The sequence below is a fragment of the Hydractinia symbiolongicarpus genome, chromosome 12 (genome assembly GCF_029227915.1).
Source record: "Hydractinia symbiolongicarpus strain clone_291-10 chromosome 12, HSymV2.1, whole genome shotgun sequence".
Lineage (NCBI taxonomy): Eukaryota > Metazoa > Cnidaria > Hydrozoa > Anthoathecata > Hydractiniidae > Hydractinia > Hydractinia symbiolongicarpus.
This window is the reverse complement of record NC_079886.1, coordinates 614490-638852: the sequence shown is the minus strand read 5'-3', so window position 1 is coordinate 638852 and position 24363 is coordinate 614490.

Below are 24363 nucleotides of genomic sequence, written 5' to 3'. Positions count from 1 at the left end.
TTCGACTATACGGGCCGAGTACGGGATTTACGGGAAATCGCGGGTTTTCGTTTGCCGGCGATTAAACTTCTTTTATTTAGCGTCTCATCAAAAATGTAAACATTTTTTAATACTACAAGTCTCATGCGTTTTAGTGGTGAAAAAATAATTTAAAAAATCGTTCGGGAAATGAGTTTACTCCCTGGGTACTTTCTTTGTATACTTTTGACTATACGGGCCGAGTACGGGATTTACGGGAAATCGCGGGTTTTCGTTTGCCGGCGATTAAACTTCTTTTATTTAGCGTCTCATCAAAAATGAAAACATTTTTGAAAACTACAAGTCTCATGCGTTTTAGTGGTGAAAAAATAATTTGAAAAATCGTTTTGAAAATGAGTTTACTCACAGGGTACTTTCTTTGTATACATTCGACTATAGGGGCCAAGCCCGGGATTTACAGGAAATCGCGGGTTTTCGTTTGCCGGCGATTAAACTTCTTTTATTCAGCGTCTCATCAAAAATGAAAACATTTTTGAAAACTACAAGTCTCATGCGTTTTAGTGGTGAAAAAATAATTTGAAAAATCGTTCTGAAAATGAGTTTACTCACAGGGTACTTTCTTTGTATACATTCGACTATAGGGGCCAAGCCCGGGATTTACAGGAAATCGCGGGTTTTCGTTTGCCGGCGATTGAACTTCTTTTATTCAGCGTCTCATCAAAAATGAAAACATTTTTGAAAACTACAAGTCTCATGCGTTTTAGTGGTGAAAAAATAATTTAAAAAATCATTCGGGAAATCAGTTTACTCCCTGGGTACTTTTTTTGTATACTTTTGACTATACGGGCCGAGTACGGGATTTACGGGAAATCGCGGGTTTTCGTTTGCCGGCGATTAAACTTCTTTTATTTAGCGTCTCATCAAAAATGAAAACATTTTTGAAAACTACAAGTGTCATGCGTTATAGTGGTGAAAAAATAATTTAAAAAATCGTTCGGGAAATGAGTTTACTCCCTGGGTACTTTCTTTGTATACTTTTGACTATACGGGCCGAGTACGGGATTTAAGGGAAATCGCGGGTTTTCGTTTGCCGGCGATTAAACTTCTTTTATTCAGCGTCTCATCAAAAATGAAAACATTATTGAAAACTACAAGTCTCATGCGTTATAGGGTGAAAAAATAATTTAAAAAATCGTTCGGGAAATGAGTTTACTCCCTGGGTACTTTCTTTGTATACTTTTGACTATACGGGCCGAGTACGGAATTTACGGGAAATCGCGGGTTTTCGTTTGCCGGCGATTAAACTTCTTTTATTTAGCGTCTCATCAAAAATGAAAACATTTTTGAAAACTACAAGTCTCATGCGTTTTAGTGGTGAAAAAATAATTTGAAAAATCGTTCTGAAAATGAGTTTACTCACAGGGTACTTTCTTTGTATACTTTCGACTATAGGGGCCAAGCCCGGGATTTACAGGAAATCGCGGGTTTTCGTTTGCCGGCGATTAAACTTCTTTTATTCAGCGTCTCATCAAAAATGAAAACATTTTTAAAAACTACAAGTCTCATGCGTTTTAGTGGTGAAAAAATAATTTGAAAAATCGTTCTGAAAATGAGTTTACTCACAGGGTACTTTCTTTGTATACATTCGACTATAGGGGCCAAGCCCGGGATTTACAGGAAATTGCGGGTTTTCGTTTGCCGGTGATTGAACTTCTTTTATTCAGCGTCTCATCAAAAATGAAAACATTTTTGAAAACTACAAGTCTCATGCGTTTTAGTGGTGAAAAAATAATTTAAAAAATCATTCGGGAAATCAGTTTACTCCCTGGGTACTTTTTTTGTATACTTTTGACTATACGGGCCGAGTACGGGATTTACGGGAAAACGCGGGTTTTCGTTTGCCGGCGATTAAACTTCTTTTATTCAGCGTCTCATCAAAAATGAGAATATTTTTGAAAACTACAAGTCTCATGCGTTTTAGTGGTGAAAAAATAATTTAAAAAATCGTTCGGGAAATGAATTTACTCCCTGGGTACTTTCTTTGTATACTTTTGACTATACGGGCCGAGTACCGGATTTACTGGAAATCGCGGCGATTAAACTTCTTTTATTCAGCGTCTTATCAAAAATAAAAACATTTTTAAAAACTACAAGTCTCATGAGTTTTAGTGGTGGAAAAGTAATTTAAAAAATCGTTCGGGAAATGAGTTTACTCCCTGGGTACTTTCTTTGTATACTTTTGACTATACGGGCCGAGTACGGGATTTACGGGAAATCGCGGGTTTTCGTTTGCCGGCGATTAAACTTCTTTTATTTAGCGTCTCATCAAAAATGAAAACATTTTTGAAAACTACAAGTCTCATGCGTTTTAGTGGTGAAAAAATAATTTAAAAAATCGTTCGGGAAATGAATTTACTCCCTGGGTACTTTCTTTGTATACGTTTGACTATACGGGCCGAGTACCGGATTTACGGGAAATCGCGGCGATTAAACTTGTTTTATTCAGCGTCTTATCAAAAATAAAAACATTTTTGAAAACTACAAGTCTCATGCGTTTTAGTGGTGGAAAAGTAATTTAAAAAATCGTTCGGGAAATGAGTTTACTCCCTGGGTACTTTCTTTATATACATTCGACTATACGGGCCGAGTACGGGATTTACGGGAAATCGCGGGTTTTCGTTTGCCGGCGATTAAACTTCTTTTATTTAGCGTCTCATCAAAAATGTAAACATTTTTTAATACTACAAGTCTCATGCGTTTTAGTGGTGAAAAAATAATTTAAAAAATCGTTCGGGAAATGAGTTTACTCCCTGGGTACTTTCTTTGTATACTTTTGACTATACGGGCCGAGTACGGGATTTACGGGAAATCGCGGGTTTTCGTTTGCCGGCGATTAAACTTCTTTTATTTAGCGTCTCATCAAAAATGAAAACATTTTTGAAAACTACAAGTCTCATGCGTTTTAGTGGTGAAAAAATAATTTGAAAAATCGTTTTGAAAATGAGTTTACTCACAGGGTACTTTCTTTGTATACATTCGACTATAGGGGCCAAGCCCGGGATTTACAGGAAATCGCGGGTTTTCGTTTGCCGGCGATTAAACTTCTTTTATTCAGCGTCTCATCAAAAATGAAAACATTTTTGAAAACTACAAGTCTCATGCGTTTTAGTGGTGAAAAAATACTTTAAAAATTTATTCGGGAAATCAGTTTACTCCCTGGGTACTTTCTTTGTATACTTTTGACTATAGGGGCCGAGTACGGGATTTACGGGAAATCGCGGGTTTTCGTTTGCCCCGGCGATTAAACTTCTTTTATCTAGAGTCTCATCAAAAGGTTTTCGTTTGCCGGCGATTAAACTTCTTTTATTCAGCGTCTCATCAAAAATGAAAACATTTTTGAAAACTACAAGTCTCATGCGTTTTAGTGGTGAAAAAATAATTTGAAAAATCGTTCTGAAAATGAGTTTACTCACAGGGTACTTTCTTTGTATACATTCGACTATAGGGGCCAAGCCCGGGATTTACAGGAAATCGCGGGTTTTTGTTTGCCGGCGATTGAACTTCTTTTATTCAGCGTCTCATCAAAAATGAAAACATTTTTGAAAACTACAAGTCTCATGCGTTTTAGTGGTGAAAAAATAATTTAAAAAATCATTCGGGAAATCAGTTTACTCCCTGGGTACTTTTTTTGTATACTTTTGACTATACGGGCTGAGTACGGGATTTACGGGAAAACGCGGGTTTTCGTTTGCCGGCGATTAAACTTCTTTTATTCAGCGTCTTATCAAAAATAAAAACATTTTTGAAAACTACAAGTCTCATGCGTTTTAGTGGTGGAAAAGTAATTTAAAAAATCGTTCGGGAAATGAGTTTACTCCCTGGGTACTTTCTTTATATTCATTCGACTATACGGGCCGAGTACGGGATTTACGGGAAATCGCGGGTTTTCGTTTGCCGGCGATTAAACTTCTTTTATTTAGCGTCTCATCAAAAATGTAAACATTTTTTAATACTACAAGTCTCATGCGTTTTAGTGGTGAAAAAATAATTTAAAAAATCGTTCGGGAAATGAGTTTACTCCCTGGGTACTTTCTTTGTATACTTTTGACTATACGGGCCGAGTACGGGATTTACGGGAAATCGCGGGTTTTCGTTTGCCGGCGATTAAACTTCTTTTATTTAGCGTCTCATCAAAAATGAAAACATTTTTGAAAACTACAAGTCTCATGCGTTTTAGTGGTGAAAAAATAATTTGAAAAATCGTTTTGAAAATGAGTTTACTCACAGGGTACTTTCTTTGTATACATTCGACTATAGGGGCCAAGCCCGGGATTTACAGGAAATCGCGGGTTTTCGTTTGCCGGCGATTAAACTTCTTTTATTCAGCGTCTCATCAAAAATGAAAACATTTTTGAAAACTACAAGTCTCATGCGTTTTAGTGGTGAAAAAATACTTTAAAAATTTATTCGGGAAATCAGTTTACTCCCTGGGTACTTTCTTTGTATACTTTTGACTATAGGGGCCGAGTACGGGATTTACGGGAAATCGCGGGTTTTCGTTTGCCGGCGATTAAACTTCTTTTATCTAGAGTCTCATCAAAAGGTTTTCGTTTGCCGGCGATTAAACTTCTTTTATTCAGCGTCTCATCAAAAATGAAAACATTTTTGAAAACTACAAGTCTCATGCGTTTTAGTGGTGAAAAAATAATTTGAAAAATCGTTCTGAAAATGAGTTTACTCACAGGGTACTTTCTTTGTATACATTCGACTATAGGGGCCAAGCCCGGGATTTACAGGAAATCGCGGGTTTTCGTTTGCCGGCGATTGAACTTCTTTTATTCAGCGTCTCATCAAAAATGAAAACATTTTTGAAAACTACAAGTCTCATGCGTTTTAGTGGTGAAAAAATAATTTAAAAAATCATTCGGGAAATCAGTTTACTCCCTGGGTACTTTTTTTGTATACTTTTGACTATACGGGCTGAGTACGGGATTTACGGGAAAACGCGGGTTTTCGTTTGCCGGCGATTAAACTTCTTTTATTCAGCGTCTTATCAAAAATAAAAACATTTTTGAAAACTACAAGTCTCATGCGTTTTAGTGGTGGAAAAGTAATTTAAAAAATCGTTCGGGAAATGAGTTTACTCCCTGGGTACTTTCTTTATATTCATTCGACTATACGGGCCGAGTACGGGATTTACGGGAAATCGCGGGTTTTCGTTTGCCGGCGATTAAACTTCTTTTATTTAGCGTCTCATCAAAAATGAAAACATTTTTGAAAACTACAAGTGTCATGCGTTATAGTGGTGAAAAAATAATTTAAAAAATCGTTCGGGAAATGAGTTTACTCCCTGGGTACTTTCTTTGTATACTTTTGACTATACGGGCCGAGTACGGGATTTAAGGGAAATCGCGGGTTTTCGTTTGCCGGCGATTAAACTTCTTTTATTCAGCGTCTCATCAAAAATGAAAACATTATTGAAAACTACAAGTCTCATGCGTTATAGGGTGAAAAAATAATTTAAAAAATCGTTCGGGAAATGAGTTTACTCCCTGGGTACTTTCTTTGTATACTTTTGACTATACGGGCCGAGTACGGGATTTACGGGAAATCGCGGGTTTTCGTTTGCCGGCGATTAAACTTCTTTTATTTAGCGTCTCATCAAAATCATCAAAAATGAAAAAAAAAAAAATGAAAAAAAAAAAAAGAAAGTACCCAGGGAGTAAACTCATTTCCCGAACGATTTTTTAAATTATTTTTTCACCACTATAACGCATGAGACTTGTAGTTTTCAAAAATGTTTTCATTTTTGATGAGACGCTGAATAAAAGAAGTTTAATCGCCGGCAAACGAAAACCCGCGATTTCCTGTAAATCCCGGGCTTGGCCCCTATAGTCGAATGTATACAAAGAAAGTACCCTGTGAGTAAACTCATTTTCAAAACGATTTTTCAAATTATTTTTTCACCACTAAAACGCATGAGACTTGTAGTTTTCAAAAATGTTTTCATTTTTGATGAGACGCTAAATAAAAGAAGTTTAATCGGCGGCAAACGAAAACCTGCGATTTCCCGTAAATCCCGTACTCGGCCCGTATAGTCAAAAGTATACAAAGAAAGTACCCAGGGAGTAAACTCATTTCCCGAACGATTTTTTAAATTATTTTTTCACCACTATAACGCATGAGACTTGTAGTTTTCAAAAATGTTTTCATTTTTGATGAGACGCTAAATAAAAGCAGTTTAATCGCCGGCAAACGAAAACCCGCGATTTCCCGTAAATCCCGTACTCGGCCCGTATAGTCGAATGTATATAAAGAAAGTACCCAGGGAGTAAACTCATTTCCCGAACGATTTTTTAAATTACTTTTCCACCACTAAAACGCATGAGACTTGTAGTTTTCAAAAATGTTTTTATTTTTGATAAGACGCTGAATAAAACAAGTTTAATCGCCGCGATTTCCCGTAAATCCGGTACTCGGCCCGTATAGTCAAAAGTATACAAAGAAAGTACCCAGGGAGTAAATTCATTTCCCGAACGATTTTTTAAATTATTTTTTCACCACTAAAACGCATGAGACTTGTAGTTTTCAAAAATGTTTTCATTTTTGATGAGACGCTAAATAAAAGAAGTTTAATCGCCGGCAAACGAAAACCCGCGATTTCCCGTAAATCCCGTACTCGGCCCGTATAGTCAAAAGTATACAAAGAAAGTACCCAGGGAGTAAACTCATTTCCCGAACGATTTTTTAAATTACTTTTCCACCACTAAAACTCATGAGACTTGTAGTTTTTAAAAATGTTTTTATTTTTAATAAGACGCTGAATAAAAGAAGTTTAATCGCCGCGATTTCCAGTAAATCCGGTACTCGGCCCGTATAGTCAAAAGTATACAAAGAAAGTACCCAGGGAGTAAATTCATTTCCCGAACGATTTTTTAAATTATTTTTTCACCACTAAAACGCATGAGACTTGTAGTTTTCAAAAATATTCTCATTTTTGATGAGACGCTGAATAAAAGAAGTTTAATCGCCGGCAAACGAAAACCCGCGTTTTCCCGTAAATCCCGTACTCGGCCCGTATAGTCAAAAGTATACAAAAAAAGTACCCAGGGAGTAAACTGATTTCCCGAATGATTTTTTAAATTATTTTTTCACCACTAAAACGCATGAGACTTGTAGTTTTCAAAAATGTTTTCATTTTTGATGAGACGCTGAATAAAAGAAGTTCAATCACCGGCAAACGAAAACCCGCGATTTTCTGTAAATCCCGGGCTTGGCCCCTATAGTCGAATGTATACAAAGAAAGTACCCTGTGAGTAAACTCATTTTCAGAACGATTTTTCAAATTATTTTTTCACCACTAAAACGCATGAGACTTGTAGTTTTTAAAAATGTTTTCATTTTTGATGAGACGCTGAATAAAAGAAGTTTAATCGCCGGCAAACGAAAACCCGCGATTTCCTGTAAATCCCGGGCTTGGCCCCTATAGTCGAATGTATACAAAGAAAGTACCCTGTGAGTAAACTCATTTTCAGAACGATTTTTCAAAAAAAAAAAAAAAAAAATTTCGTTTCCCGCGATTAAACTTCGTTTATTCAGCGTCTCATCAAAAATGAAAACGTTTTGAAAACTACAAGTCTCATGCGTTTTAGTGGTCAAAAAATAATTTAAAAATTTATTCGGGAAATCAGTTTACTCCGTGGGTACTTTTTTGTATACTTTTGACTATATGGGCCGAGTACGGGATTTACAGGAAATCGCGGGTTTTCGTTTGCGGGCGATTAAACTTCTTTTATTCAGCGTCTCATCAAAAATGAAAATATTTTTGAAAACTACAAGTCTCATGCGTTTAAGTGGTGAAAAAATAATTTAAAAAATCGTTCGGGAAATGAGTTTACTCCCTGGGTACTTTCTTTATATACATTCGACTATACGGGCCGGGAACGGGATTTACGGGAAATTGCGGGTTTTCGTTTGCCGGCGATTAAACTTCTTTTACTTAGCGTCTCATCAAAAATGAAAACATTTTTAAATACTACAAGTCTCATGCGTTTTAGTGGTGAAAAAATAATTCAAAAAATCGTTCTGAAAATGTGTTTACTCACAGGGTACTTTCTTTGTATACATTCGACTATAGGGGCCAAGCCCGGGATTTACAGGAAATCGCGGGTTTTCGTTCGCCGGCGATTAAACTTCTTTTATTCAGCGTCTCATCAAAAATGAAAACATTTTTGAAAACTACAAGTCTCATGCGTATTAGTGGTGAAAAAATAATTTAAAAATTTATTCGGGAAATCAGTTTACTCCCTTGGTACTTTCTTTGTATACTTTTGACTATACGGGCCGAGTACGGGATTTACGGGAAATCGCGGGTTTTCGTTTGCCGGCGATTAAACTTCTTTTATCTAGAGTCTCATCATAAATGAAAACATTTTTGAAAACTACAAGTCTCATGCGTTTTAGTGGTGAAAAAATAATTTAAAAAATCGTTCGGGAAATGAGTTTACTCCTTGAGTACTTTCTTTGTATACTTTTGACTATACGGGCCGAGTTCCGGATTTACGGGAAATCGCGGATTTTCGTTTGCCGGCGATTAAACTTCTTTTATTCAGCGTCTCATCAAAAATGAAAACATTTTTAAATACTACAAGTCTCATGCGTTTTAGTGGTGAAAAAATAATTTAAAAAATCGTTCGGGAAATGAGTTTACTCCCTGGGTACTTTCTTTGTATATATTCGACTATAGGGGCCAAGCCCGGGATTTACAGGAAATCGCGGGTTTTCGTTTGCGGGCGATTAAACTTTTTTTATTCAGCGTCTCATCAAAAATGAAAAAATTTTTGAAAACTACAAGTCTCATGCGTTTAAGTGGTGAAAAAATAATTTAAAAAATCGTTCTGTAAATGAGTTTACTCACAGGGTACTTTCTTTGTATACATTCGACTATAGGGGCCCAGCCCGGGATTTACAGGAAATCGCGGGTTTTCGTTCGCCGGCGATTAAACTTCTTTTATGCAGCGTCTCATCAAAAATGAAAACATTTTTGAAAACTACAAGTCTCATGCGTTTTAGTGGTGAAAAAATAATCTAAAAATTTATTTGGGAAATCAGTTTACTTCCTGGGTACTTTCTTTGTATACTTTTGACTATAGGGGCCGAGTACGGGATTTACGGGAAATCGCGGGTTTTCGTTTGCCGGCGATTAAACTTCTTTTATCTAGCGTCTCATCAAAAATGAAAACATTTTTGAAAACCACAAGTCTCATGCGTTTTAGTGGTGAAAAAATAATTTAAAAAATCGTTCGGGAAATGAGTTTACTCCTTGAGTACTTTCTTTGTATACTTTTGATTATACAAGCCGAGTACCGGATTTACGGGAAATCGCGGGTTTTCGTTTGCCGGCGATTAAACTTCTTTTATTCAGCGTCTCATCAAAAATGAAAACATTTTTAAATACTACAAGTCTCGTGCGTTTTAGTGGTGAAAAAATAATTTAAAAAATCATTCGGGAAATGAGTTTACTCCCTGGGTACTTTCTTTGTATATATTCGACTATAGGGGCCAAGCCCGGGATTTACAGGAAATCGCGGGTTTTCGTTTGCCGGCGATTAAACTTCTTTTATTCAGCGTCTCATCAAAAATGAAAACATTTTTGAAAACTACAAGTCTCATGCGTTTTAGTGGTCAAAAAAAAATTTAAAAATTTATTCGGGAAATCAGTTTACTCCCTGGGTACTTTTTTGTATACTTTTGACTATATGGGCCGAGTACGGGATTTACGGGAAATCGCGGGTTTTCGTTTGCGGGCGATTAAACTTCTTTTATTCAGCGTCTCATCAAAAATGAAAATATTTTTGAAAACTACAAGTCTCATGCGTTTAAGTGGTGAAAAAATAATTTAAAAAATCGTTCGGGAAATGAGTTTACTCCCTGGGCACTTTCTTTATATACATTCGACTATACGGGCCGGGAACGGGATTTACGGGAAATTGCGGGTTTTCGTTTGCCGGCGATTAAACTTCTTTTATGCAGCGTCTCATCAAAAATGAAAACATTTTTGAAAACTACAAGTCTCAAGCGTTTTAGTGGTGAAAAAATAATCTAAAAATTTATTTGGGAAATCAGTTTACTTCCTGGGTACTTTCTTTGTATACTTTTGACTATAGGGGCCGAGTACGGGATTTACGGGAAATCGCGGGTTTTCGTTTGCCGGCGATTAAACTTCTTTTATCTAGCGTCTCATCAAAAATGAAAACATTTTTGAAAACCACAAGTCTCATGCGTTTTAGTGGTGAAAAAATAATTTAAAAAATCGTTCGGGAAATGAGTTTACTCCTTGAGTACTTTCTTTGTATACTTTTGATTATACAAGCCGAGTACCGGATTTACGGGAAATCGCGGGTTTTCGTTTGCCGGCGATTAAACTTCTTTTATTCAGCGTCTCATCAAAAATGAAAACATTTTTAAATACTACAAGTCTCGTGCGTTTTAGTGGTGAAAAAATAATTTAAAAAATCGTTCGGGAAATGAGTTTACTCCCTGGGTACTTTCTTTGTATATATTCGACTATAGAGGCCAAGCCCGGGATTTACAGGAAATCGCGGGTTTTCGTTTGCCGGCGATTAAACTTCTTTTATTCAGCGTCTCATCAAAAATGAAAACATTTTTGAAAACTACAAGTCTCATGCGTTTTAGTGGTCAAAAAAAAATTTAAAAATTTATTCGGGAAATCAGTTTACTTCCTGGGTACTTTTTTGTATACTTTTGACTATATGGGCCGAGTACGGGATTTACGGGAAATCGCGGGTTTTCGTTTGCGGGCGATTAAACTTCTTTTATTCAGCGTCTCATCAAAAATGAAAATATTTTTGAAAACTACAAGTCTCATGCGTTTAAGTGGTGAAAAAATAATTTAAAAAATCGTTCGGGAAATGAGTTTACTCCCTGGGCACTTTCTTTATATACATTCGACTATACGGGCCGGGAACGGGATTTACGGGAAATTGCGGGTTTTCGTTTGCCGGCGATTAAACTTCTTTTATTTAGCGTCTCATCAAAAATGAAAACATTTTTAAATACTACAAGTCTCATGCGTTTTAGTGGTGAAAAAATAATTTAAAAATTTATTCAGGAAATCAGTTTACTCCCTGGGTACTTTCTTTGAATACTTTTGACTATAGGGGCCGAGTACGGGATTTACGGGAAATCGCGGGTTTTCGTTTGCCTGCGATTAAACTTCTTTTATTCAGCGTCTCATCAAAAATGAAAACATTTTGGAAAACTACAAGTCTCATGCGTTTTAGTGGTCAAAAAATAATTTAAAAATTTATTCGGGAAATCAGCTTACTCCCTGGGTACTTTTTTGTATACTTTTGACTATATTGGCCGAGTACAGGATTTACGGGAAATGGCGGGTTTTCGTTTGCGGGCGATTAAACTTCTTTTATTCAGTGTCTCATCAAAAATGAAAATATTTTTGAAAACTACAAGTCTCATGCGTTTAAGTGGTGAAAAAATAATTTAAAAAATCTTTCTGAAAATGAGTTTACTCACAGGGTACTTTCTTTGTATACATTCGACTATAGGGGCCAACCCCGGGATTTACAGGAAATCGCGGGTTTTCGTTTGCCGGCGATTAAACTTCTTTTATTCAGCGTCTCATCAAAAATGAAAACATTTTTGAAAACTACAAGTCTCATGCGTTTTAGTGGTGAAAAAATACTTTAAAAATTTATTCGGGAAATCAGTTTACTCCCTGGGTACTTTCTTTGTATACTTTTGACTATAGGGGCCGAGTACGGGATTTACGGGAAATCGCGGGTTTTCGTTTGCCGGCGATTAAACTTCTTTTATCTAGAGTCTCATCAAAAATGAAAACATTTTTGAAAACTACAAGTCTCATGCGTTTTAGTGGCGAAAAAATAATTTAAAAAATCGTTTGGGAAATGAGTTTACTCCTTGAGTACTTTCTTTGTATACTTTTGACTATGCGGGCCGAGTACCGGATTTACGGGAAATCGCGGGTTTTCGTTTGCCGGCGATTAAACTTCTTTTATTCAGCGTCTCATCAAAAATGAAAACATTTTTAAATACTACAAGTCCCATGCGTTTTAATGGTGAAAAAATAATTTAAAAAATCGTTCGGGAAATGAGGTTACTCCCTGGGTACTTTCTTTGTATATATTCGACTATAGGGGCCAAGCCCGGGATTTACAGGAAATCGCGGGTTTTCGTTTCCCGCGATTAAACTTCGTTTATTCAGCGTCTCATCAAAAATGAAAACATTTTTAAATACTACAAGTCCCATGCGTTTTAGTGGTGAAAAAATAATTTAAAAAATCGTTCGGGAAATGAGTTTACTCCCTGGGTACTTTCTTTGTATATATTCGACTATAGGGGCCAAGCCCGGGATTTACAGGAAATCGCGGGTTTTCGTTTCCCGCGATTAAACTTCGTTTATTCAGCGTCTCATCAAAAATGAAAACGTTTTGAAAACTACAAGTCTCATGCGTTTTAGTGGTCAAAAAATAATTTAAAAATTTATTCGGGAAATCAGTTTACTCCCTGGGTACTTTTTTGTATACTTTTGACTATATGGGCCGAGTACGGGATTTACGGGAAATCGCGGGTTTTCGTTTGCGGGCGATTAAACTTCTTTTATTCAGCGTCTCATCAAAAATGAAAATATTTTTGAAAACTACAAGTCTCATGCGTTTAAGTGGTGAAAAAATAATTTAAAAAATCGTTCGGGAAATGAGTTTACTCCCTGGGCACTTTCTTTATATACATTCGACTATACGGGCCGGGAACGGGATTTACGGGAAATTGCGGGTTTTCGTTTGCCGGCGATTAAACTTCTTTTATTTAGCGTCTCATCAAAAATGAAAACATTTTTAAATACTACAAGTCTCATGCGTTTTAGTGGTGAAAAAATAATTTAAAAATTTATTCAGGAAATCAGTTTACTCCCTGGGTACTTTCTTCGAATACTTTTGACTATAGGGGCCGAGTACGGGATTTACGGGAAATCGCGGGTTTTCGTTTGATTGCAATTAAACTTCTTTTATTCAGCGTCTCATCACAAATGAAAACATTTTGGAAAACTACAAGTCTCATGCGTTTTAGTGGTCAAAAAATAATTTAAAAATTTATTCGGGAAATCAGCTTACTCCCTGGGTACTTTTTTGTATACTTTTGACTATATTGGCCGAGTACAGGATTTACGGGAAATGGCGGGTTTTCGTTTGCGGGCGATTAAACTTCTTTTATTCAGTGTCTCATCAAAAATGAAAATATTTTTGAAAACTACAAGTCTCATGCGTTTAAGTGGTGAAAAAATAATTTAAAAAATCTTTCTGAAAATGAGTTTACTCACAGGGTACTTTCTTTGTATACATTCGACTATAGGGGCCAAGCCCGGGATTTACAGGAAATCGCGGGTTTTCGTTTCCTGCGATTAAACTTCGTTTATTCAGCGTCTCATCAAAAATGAAAACGTTTTGAAAACTACAAGTCTCATGCGTTTTAGTGGTCAAAAAATAATTTAAAAATTTATTCGGGAAATCAGTTTACTCCCTGGGTACTTTTTTGTATACTTTTGACTATATGGGCCGAGTACGGGATTTACGGGAAATCGCAGGTTTTCGTTTGCGGGCGATTAAACTTCTTTTATTCAGCGTCTCATCAAAAATGAAAATATTTTTGAAAACTACAAGTCTCATGCGTTTAAGTGGTGAAAAAATAATTTAAAAAATCGTTCGGGAAATGAGTTTACTCCCTGGGCACTTTCTTTATATACATTCGACTATACGGGCCGGGAACGGGATTTACGGGAAATTGCGGGTTTTCGTTTGCCGGCGATTAAACTTCTTTTATTTAGCGTCTCATCAAAAATGAAAACATTTTTAAATACTACAAGTCTCATGCGTTTTAGTGGTGAAAAAATAATTTAAAAATTTATTCAGGAAATCAGTTTACTCCCTGGGTACTTTCTTCGAATACATTTGACTATAGGGGCCGAGTACGGGATTTACGGGAAATCGCGGGTTTTCGTTTGCCTGCAATTAAACTTCTTTTATTCAGCGTCTCATCACAAATGAAAACATTTTGGAAAACTACAAGTCTCATGCGTTTTAGTGGTCAAAAAATAATTTAAAAATTTATTCGGGAAATCAGCTTACTCCCTGGGTACTTTTTTGTATACTTTTGACTATATTGGCCGAGTACAGGATTTACGGGAAATGGCGGGTTTTCGTTTGCGGGCGATTAAACTTCTTTTATTCAGTGTCTCATCAAAAATGAAAATATTTTTGAAAACTACAAGTCTCATGCGTTTAAGTGGTGAAAAAATAATTTAAAAAATCTTTCTGAAAATGAGTTTACTCACAGGGTACTTTCTTTGTATACATTCGACTATAGGGGCCAACCCCGGGATTTACAGGAAATCGCGGGTTTTCGTTTGCCGGCGATTAAACTTCTTTTATTCAGCGTCTCATCAAAAATGAAAACATTTTTGAAAACTACAAGTCTCATGCGTTTTAGTGGTGAAAAAATACTTTAAAAATTTATTCGGGAAATCAGTTTACTCCCTGGGTACTTTCTTTGTATACTTTTGACTATAGGGGCCGAGTACGGGATTTACGGGAAATCGCGGGTTTTCGTTTGCCGGCGATTAAACTTCTTTTATCTAGAGTCTCATCAAAAATGAAAACATTTTTGAAAACTACAAGTCTCATGCATTTTAGTGGTGAAAAAATAATTTAAAAAATCGTTTGGGAAATGAGTTTACTCCTTGAGTACTTTCTTTGTATACTTTTGACTATGCGGGCCGAGTACCGGATTTACGGGAAATCGCGGGTTTTCGTTTGCCGGCGATTAAACTTCTTTTATTCAACGTCTCATCAAAAATAAAAACATTTTTAAATACTACAAGTCCCATGCGTTTTAGTGGTGAAAAAATAATTTAAAAAATCGTTCGGGAAATGAGTTTACTCCCTGGGTACTTTCTTTGTATATATTCGACTATAGGGGCCAAGCCCGGGATTTACAGGAAATCGCGGGTTTTCGTTTCCCGCGATTAAACTTCGTTTATTCAGCGTCTCATCAAAAATGAAAACATTTTTAAATACTACAAGTCCCATGCGTTTTAGTGGTGAAAAAATAATTTAAAAAATCGTTCGGGAAATGAGTTTACTCCCTGGGTACTTTCTTTGTATATATTCGACTATAGGGGCCAAGCCCGGGATTTACAGGAAATCGCGGGTTTTCGTTTCCCGCGATTAAACTTCGTTTATTCAGCGTCTCATCAAAAATGAAAACGTTTTGAAAACTACAAGTCTCATGCGTTTTAGTGGTCAAAAAATAATTTAAAAATTTATTCGGGAAATCAGTTTACTCCCTGGGTACTTTTTTGTATACTTTTGACTATATGGGCCGAGTACGGGATTTACGGGAAATCGCGGGTTTTCGTTTGCGGGCGATTAAACTTCTTTTATTCAGCGTCTCATCAAAAATGAAAATATTTTTGAAAACTACAAGTCTCATGCGTTTAAGTGGTGAAAAAATAATTTAAAAAATCGTTCGGGAAATGAGTTTACTCCCTGGGTACTTTCTTTATATACATTCGACTATACGGGCCGGGAACGGGATTTACGGGAATTGCGGGTTTTCGTTTGCCGGCGATTAAACTTCTTTTATTTAGCGTCTCATTAAAAATGAAAACATTTTTAAATACTACAAGTCTCATGCGTTTTAGTGGTGAAAAAATAATTCAAAAAATCGTTCTGAAAATGAGTTTACTCACAGGGTACTTTCTTTGTATACATTCGACTATAGGGGCCAAGCCCGGGATTTACAGGAAATCGCGGGTTTTCGTTTGCCGGCGATTAAACTTCTTTTATTCAGCGTCTCATCAAAAATGAAAACATTTTTGAAAACTACAAGTCTCATGCGTTTTAGTGGTGAAAAAATAATTTAAAAATTTATTCGGGAAATCAGTTTACTCCCTGGGTACTTTCTTTGTATACTTTTGACTATACGGGCCGAGTACGGGATTTACGGGAAATCGCGGGTTTTCGTTTGCCGGCGATTAAACTTCTTTTATCTAGCGTCTCATCAAAAATGAAAACATTTTTGAAAACTACAAGTCTCATGCGTTTTAGTGGTGAAAAAATAATTTAAAAAATCGTTCGGGAAATGAGTTTACTCCTTGAGTACTTTCTTTGTATACTTTTGACTAGACGGGCCGAGTACCGGATTTATGGGAAATCGCGGGTTTTCGTTTGCCGGCGATTAAACTTCTTTTATTCAGCGTCTCATCGAAAATGAAAACATTTTTAAATACTACAAGTCTCATGCGTTTTAGTGGTGAAAAAATAATTTAAAAAAATCGTTCGGGAAATGAGTTTACTTCCTGGGTACTTTCTTTGTATATATTCGACTATAGGGGCCAAGCCCGGATTTACAGGAAATCGCGGGTTTTCGTTTGCCGGCGATTAAACTTCTTTTATTCAACGTCTCATCAAAAATGAAAACATTTTTGAAAACTACAAGTCTCATGCGTTTTAGTGGTGAAAAAATAATTTAAAAAATCGTTCGGGAAATGAGTTTACTCCCTGGGTACTTTCTTTGTATATATTCGACTATAGGGGCCAAGCCCGGGATTTACAGGAAATCGCAGGTTTTCGTTTGCCGGCGATTAAACTTCTTTTATTCAGCGTCTCATCAAAAATCAAAACATTTTTGAAAACTACAAGTCTCATGCGTTTTAGTGGTCAAAAAATAATTTAAAAATTTATTCGGGAAATCAATTTACTCCCTGGGTACTTTTTTGTATACTTTTGACTATATGGGCCGAGTACGGGATTTACGGGAAATCGCGGGTTTTCGTTTGCGGGCGATTAAACTTCTTTTATTCAGCGTCTCATCAAAAATGAAAACATTTTTGAAAACTACAAGTCTCATGCGTTTTAGTGGTGAAAAAATAATTAAAAAATTTATTCGGGAAATCAGTTTACTCCCTGGGTACTTTCTTTGTATACTTTTGACTATAGGGGCCGAGTACGGGTTTTACGGGAAATCGCGGGTTTTCGTTTGCCGGCGATTAAACTTCTTTTATTCAGCGTCTCATCAAAAATGAAAACATTTTTAAATAATACAAGTCTCATGCGTTTTAGTGGTGAAAAAATAATTTAAAAAAATCGTTCGGGAAATGAGTTTACTTCCTGGGTACTTTCTTTGTATATATTCGACTATAGGGGCCAAGCCCGGATTTACAGGAAATCGCGGGTTTTCGTTTGCCGGCGATTAAACTTCTTTTATTCAGCGTCTCATCAAAAATGAAAACATTTTTGAAAACTACAAGTCTCATGCGTTTTAGTGGTGAAAAAATAATTTAAAAAATCGTTCGGGAAATGAGTTTACTCCCTGGGTACTTTCTTTGTATATATTCGACTATAGGGGCCAAGCCCGGGATTTACAGGAAATCGCAGGTTTTCGTTTGCCGGCGATTAAACTTCTTTTATTCAGCGTCTCATCAAAAATGAAAACATTTTTGAAAACTACAAGTCTCATGCGTTTTAGTGGTCAAAAAATAATTTAAAAATTTATTCGGGAAATCAATTTACTCCCTGGGTACTTTTTTGTATACTTTTGACTATATGGGCCGAGTACGGGATTTACGGGAAATCGCGGGTTTTCGTTTGCGGGCGATTAAACTTCTTTTATTCAGCGTCTCATCAAAAATGAAAACATTTTTGAAAACTACAAGTCTCATGCGTTTTAGTGGTGAAAAAATAATTAAAAAATTTATTCGGGAAATCAGTTTACTCCCTGGGTACTTTCTTTGTATACTTTTGACTATAGGGGCCGAGTACGGGATTTACGGGAAATCGCGGGTTTTCGTTTGCCGGCGATTAAACTTCTTTTATCTAGAGTCTCATCAAAAATGAAAACATTTTTGAAAACTACAAGTCTCATGCATTTTAGTGGTGAAAAAATAATTTAAAAAATCGTTTGGGAAATGAGTTTACTCCTTGAGTACTTTCTTTGTATACTTTTGACTATGCGGGCCGAGTACCGGATTTACGGGAAATCGCGGGTTTTCGTTTGCCGGCGATTAAACTTCTTTTATTCAACGTCTCATCAAAAATAAAAACATTTTTAAATACTACAAGTCCCATGCGTTTTAGTGGTGAAAAAATAATTTAAAAAATCGTTCGGGAAATGAGTTTACTCCCTGGGTACTTTCTTTGTATATATTCGACTATAGGGGCCAAGCCCGGGATTTACAGGAAATCGCGGGTTTTCGTTTCCCGCGATTAAACTTCGTTTATTCAGCGTCTCATCAAAAATGAAAACATTTTTAAATACTACAAGTCCCATGCGTTTTAGTGGTGAAAAAATAATTTAAAAAATCGTTCGGGAAATGAGTTTACTCCCTGGGTACTTTCTTTGTATATATTCGACTATAGGGGCCAAGCCCGGGATTTACAGGAAATCGCGGGTTTTCGTTTCCCGCGATTAAACTTCGTTTATTCAGCGTCTCATCAAAAATGAAAACGTTTTGAAAACTACAAGTCTCATGCGTTTTAGTGGTCAAAAAATAATTTAAAAATTTATTCGGGAAATCAGTTTACTCCCTGGGTACTTTTTTGTATACTTTTGACTATATGGGCCGAGTACGGGATTTACGGGAAATCGCGGGTTTTCGTTTGCGGGCGATTAAACTTCTTTTATTCAGCGTCTCATCAAAAATGAAAATATTTTTGAAAACTACAAGTCTCATGCGTTTAAGTGGTGAAAAAATAATTTAAAAAATCGTTCGGGAAATGAGTTTACTCCCTGGGTACTTTCTTTATATACATTCGACTATACGGGCCGGGAACGGGATTTACGGGAATTGCGGGTTTTCGTTTGCCGGCGATTAAACTTCTTTTATTTAGCGTCTCATTAAAAATGAAAACATTTTTAAATACTACAAGTCTCATGCGTTTTAGTGGTGAAAAAATAATTCAAAAAATCGTTCTGAAAATGAGTTTACTCACAGGGTACTTTCTTTGTATACATTCGACTATAGGGGCCAAGCCCGGGATTTACAGGAAATCGCGGGTTTTCGTTTGCCGGCGATTAAACTTCTTTTATTCAGCGTCTCATCAAAAATGAAAACATTTTTGAAAACTACAAGTCTCATGCGTTTTAGTGGTGAAAAAATAATTTAAAAATTTATTCGGGAAATCAGTTTACTCCCTGGGTACTTTCTTTGTATACTTTTGACTATACGGGCCGAGTACGGGATTTACGGGAAATCGCGGGTTTTCGTTTGCCGGCGATTAAACTTCTTTTATCTAGCGTCTCATCAAAAATGAAAACATTTTTGAAAACTACAAGTCTCATGCGTTTTAGTGGTGAAAAAATAATTTAAAAAATCGTTCGGGAAATGAGTTTACTCCTTGAGTACTTTCTTTGTATACTTTTGACTAGACGGGCCGAGTACCGGATTTATGGGAAATCGCGGGTTTTCGTTTGCCGGCGATTAAACTTCTTTTATTCAGCGTCTCATCGAAAATGAAAACATTTTTAAATACTACAAGTCTCATGCGTTTTAGTGGTGAAAAAATAATTTAAAAAAATCGTTCGGGAAATGAGTTTACTTCCTGGGTACTTTCTTTGTATATATTCGACTATAGGGGCCAAGCCCGGATTTACAGGAAATCGCGGGTTTTCGTTTGCCGGCGATTAAACTTCTTTTATTCAACGTCTCATCAAAAATGAAAACATTTTTGAAAACTACAAGTCTCATGCGTTTTAGTGGTGAAAAAATAATTTAAAAAATCGTTCGGGAAATGAGTTTACTCCCTGGGTACTTTCTTTGTATATATTCGACTATAGGGGCCAAGCCCGGGATTTACAGGAAATCGCAGGTTTTCGTTTGCCGGCGATTAAACTTCTTTTATTCAGCGTCTCATCAAAAATCAAAACATTTTTGAAAACTACAAGTCTCATGCGTTTTAGTGGTCAAAAAATAATTTAAAAATTTATTCGGGAAATCAATTTACTCCCTGGGTACTTTTTTGTATACTTTTGACTATATGGGCCGAGTACGGGATTTACGGGAAATCGCGGGTTTTCGTTTGCGGGCGATTAAACTTCTTTTATTCAGCGTCTCATCAAAAATGAAAACATTTTTGAAAACTACAAGTCTCATGCGTTTTAGTGGTGAAAAAATAATTAAAAAATTTATTCGGGAAATCAGTTTACTCCCTGGGTACTTTCTTTGTATACTTTTGACTATAGGGGCCGAGTACGGGTTTTACGGGAAATCGCGGGTTTTCGTTTGCCGGCGATTAAACTTCTTTTATTCAGCGTCTCATCAAAAATGAAAACATTTTTAAATAATACAAGTCTCATGCGTTTTAGTGGTGAAAAAATAATTTAAAAAAATCGTTCGGGAAATGAGTTTACTTCCTGGGTACTTTCTTTGTATATATTCGACTATAGGGGCCAAGCCCGGATTTACAGGAAATCGCGGGTTTTCGTTTGCCGGCGATTAAACTTCTTTTATTCAGCGTCTCATCAAAAATGAAAACATTTTTGAAAACTACAAGTCTCATGCGTTTTAGTGGTGAAAAAATAATTTAAAAAATCGTTCGGGAAATGAGTTTACTCCCTGGGTACTTTCTTTGTATATATTCGACTATAGGGGCCAAGCCCGGGATTTACAGGAAATCGCAGGTTTTCGTTTGCCGGCGATTAAACTTCTTTTATTCAGCGTCTCATCAAAAATGAAAACATTTTTGAAAACTACAAGTCTCATGCGTTTTAGTGGTCAAAAAATAATTTAAAAATTTATTCGGGAAATCAATTTACTCCCTGGGTACTTTTTTGTATACTTTTGACTATATGGGCCGAGTACGGGATTTACGGGAAATCGCGGGTTTTCGTTTGCGGGCGATTAAACTTCTTTTATTCAGCGTCTCATCAAAAATGAAAACATTTTTGAAAACTACAAGTCTCATGCGTTTTAGTGGTGAAAAAATAATTAAAAAATTTATTCGGGAAATCAGTTTACTCCCTGGGTACTTTCTTTGTATACTTTTGACTATAGGGGCCGAGTACGGGTTTTACGGGAAATCGCGGGTTTTCGTTTGCCGGCGATTAAACTTCTTTTATCTAGCGTCTCATCAAAAATGAAAACATTTTTGAAAACTACAAGTCTCATGCGTTTTAGTGTTGAAAAAATAATTTAAAAAATCGTTCGGGAAATGAGTTTACTCCTTGAGTACTTTCTTTGTATACTTTTGACTATACGGGCCGAGTACCGGATTTACGGGAAATCGCGGGTTTTCGTTTGCCGGCGATTAAACTTCTTTTATTCAGCGTCTCATCAAAAATGAAAACATTTTTAAATATTACAAGTCTCATGCGTTTTAGTGGTGAAAAAATAATTTAAAAAAATCGTTCGGGAAATGAGTTTACTCCCTGGGTACTTTCTTTGTATATATTCGACTATAAGGGCCAAGCCCGGGATTTACAGGAAATCGCGTGTTTTCGTTTGCCGGCGATTAAACTTCTTTTATTCAGCGTCTCATCAAAAATGAAAACATTTTTGAAAACTACAAGTCTCATGCGTTTTAGTGGTGAAAAAATAATTTAAAAATTTATTCGGGAAATCAGTTTACTCCCTGGGTACTTTCTTTGTATACTTTTGACTATTGGGGCCGAGTACGGGATTTACAGGAAATCGCGGGTTTTCGTTTGCCGGTGATTAAACTTCTTTTATCTAGCGTCTCATCAAAAATGAAAACATTTTTGAAAACTACAAGTCTCATGCGTTTTAGTGGTGAAAAAATAATTTAAAAAATCGTTCGGGAAATGAGTTTACTCCTTGAGTACTTTCTTTGTATACTTTTGACTATACGGGCCGAGTACCGGATTTACGGGAAATTGCGGGTTTTCGTTTGCCGGCGATTAAACTTCTTTTATTCAGCGTCTCATCAAAAATGAAAACATTTTTAAATACTACAAGTCTCATGCGTTTTAGTGGTGAAAAATTAATTTAAAAAATCGTTCGGGAAATGAGTTTACTCCCTGGGTACTTTCTTTGTATATATTCGACTATAGGGGCCAAGCCCGGGATTTACAGGAAATCGCGGGTTTTCGTTTGCCGGCGATTAAACTTCTTTTATTCAACGTCTCATCAAAAATGAAAATATTTTTGAAAACTACAAGTCTCATGCGTTTAAGTGGTGAAAAAATAATTTAAAATATCTTTCTGAAAATGAGTTTACTCACAGGGTACTTTCTTTGTATACATTCCACTACAGGGGCCAAACCCGGGATTTACAGGAAATCGCGGGTTTTCGTTTGCCGGCGATTAAACTTCTTTTATTCAGCGTCTCATCAAAAATGAAAACATTTTTGAAAACTACAAGTCTCATGCGTTTTAGTGGTGAAAAAATACTTTAAAAATTTATTCGGGAAATCAGTTTACTCCCTGGGTACTTTCTTTGTATACTTTTGACTATAGGGGCCGAGTACGGGATTTACGGGAAATCGCGGGTTTTCGTTAGCCGGCGATTAAACTTCTTTTATCTAGAGTCTCATCAAAAATGAAAACATTTTTGAAAACTACAAGTCTCATGCGTTTTAGTGGTGAAAAAATAATTTGAAAAATCGTTCGGGAAATGAGTTTACTCCTTGAGTACTTTCTTTGTATACTTTTGACTATACGGGCCGAGTACCGGATTTACGGGAAATCGCGGGTTTTCGTTTGCCGGCGATTAAACTTCTTTTATTCAGCGTCTCATCAAAAATGAAAACATTTTTAAATACTACAAGTCCCATGCGTTTTAGTGGTGAAAAAATAATTTAAAAAATCGTTCGGGAAATGAGTTTACTCCCTGGGTACTTTCTTTGTATATATTCGACTATAGGGGCCAAGCCCGGGATTTACAGGAAATCGCGGGTTTTTGTTTCCCGCGATTAAACTTCGTTTATTCAGCGTCTCATCAAAAATGAAAACGTTTTGAAAACTACAAGTCTCATGCGTTTTAGTGGTCAAAAAATAATTTAAAAATTTATTCGGGAAATCAGTTTACTCCCTGGGTACTTTTTTGTATACTTTTGACTATATGGGCCGAGTACGGGATTTACGGGAAATCGCGGGTTTTCGTTTGCGGGCGATTAAACTTCTTTTATTCAGCGTCTCATCAAAAATGAAAATATTTTTGAAAACTACAAGTATCATGCGTTTAAGTGGTGAAAAAATAATTTAAAAAATCGTTCGGGAAATGAGTTTACTCCCTGGGTACTTTCTTTATATACATTTGACTATACGGGCCGGGAACGGGATTTACGGGAAATTGCGGGTTTTCGTTTGTCGGCGATTAAACTTCTTTTATTTAGCGTCTCATCAAAAATGAAAACATTTTTAAATACTACAAGTCTCATGCGTTTTAGTGGTGAAAAAATAATTCAAAAAATCGTTCTGAAAATGAGTTTACTCACAGGGTACTTTCTTTGTATACATTCGACTATAGGGGCCAAGCCCGGGATTTACAGGAAATCGCGGGTTTTCGTTTGTCGGCGATTAAACTTCTTTTATTCAGCGTCTCATCAAAAATTAAAACATTTTTAAAAACTACAAGTCTCATGCGTTTTAGTGGTGAAAAAATAATTTCAAAATTTATTCGGGAAATCAGTTTACTCCCTGGGTACTTTCTTTGTATACTTTTGACTATACGGGCCGAGTACGGGATTTACGGGAAATCGCGGGTTTTCGTTTGCCGGCGATTAAACTTCTTTTATCTAGCGTCTCATCAAAAATGAAAACATTTTTGGAAACTACAAGTCTCATGCGTTTTAGTGGTGAAAAAATAGTTTAAAAAATCGTTCGGGAAATAAGTTTACTCCTTGAGTACTTTCTTTGTATACTTTTGACTATACGGGCCGAGTACCGGATTTACGGGAAATCGCGGGTTTTCGTTTGCCGGCGATTAAACTTCTTTTATTCAGCGTCTCATCAAAAATGAAAACATTTTTAAATACTACAAGTCTCATGCGTTTTAGTGGTGAAAAAATAATTTAAAAAAATCGTTCGGGAAATGAGTTTACTCCCTGGGTACTTTCTTTGTATATATTCGACTATAGGGGCCAAGCCCGGGATTTACAGGAAATCGCGGGTTTTCGTTTGCCAGCGATTAAACTTCTTTTATTTACCGTCTCATCAAAAATGAAAACATTTTTGAAAACTACAAGTCTCATGCGTTTTAGTGGTCAAAAAATAATTTAAAAATTTATTCGGGAAATCAGTTTACTCCCTGGGTACTTTTTTGTATACTTTTGACTATATGGGCCAAGTAAGGGATTTACGGGAAATCGCGGGTT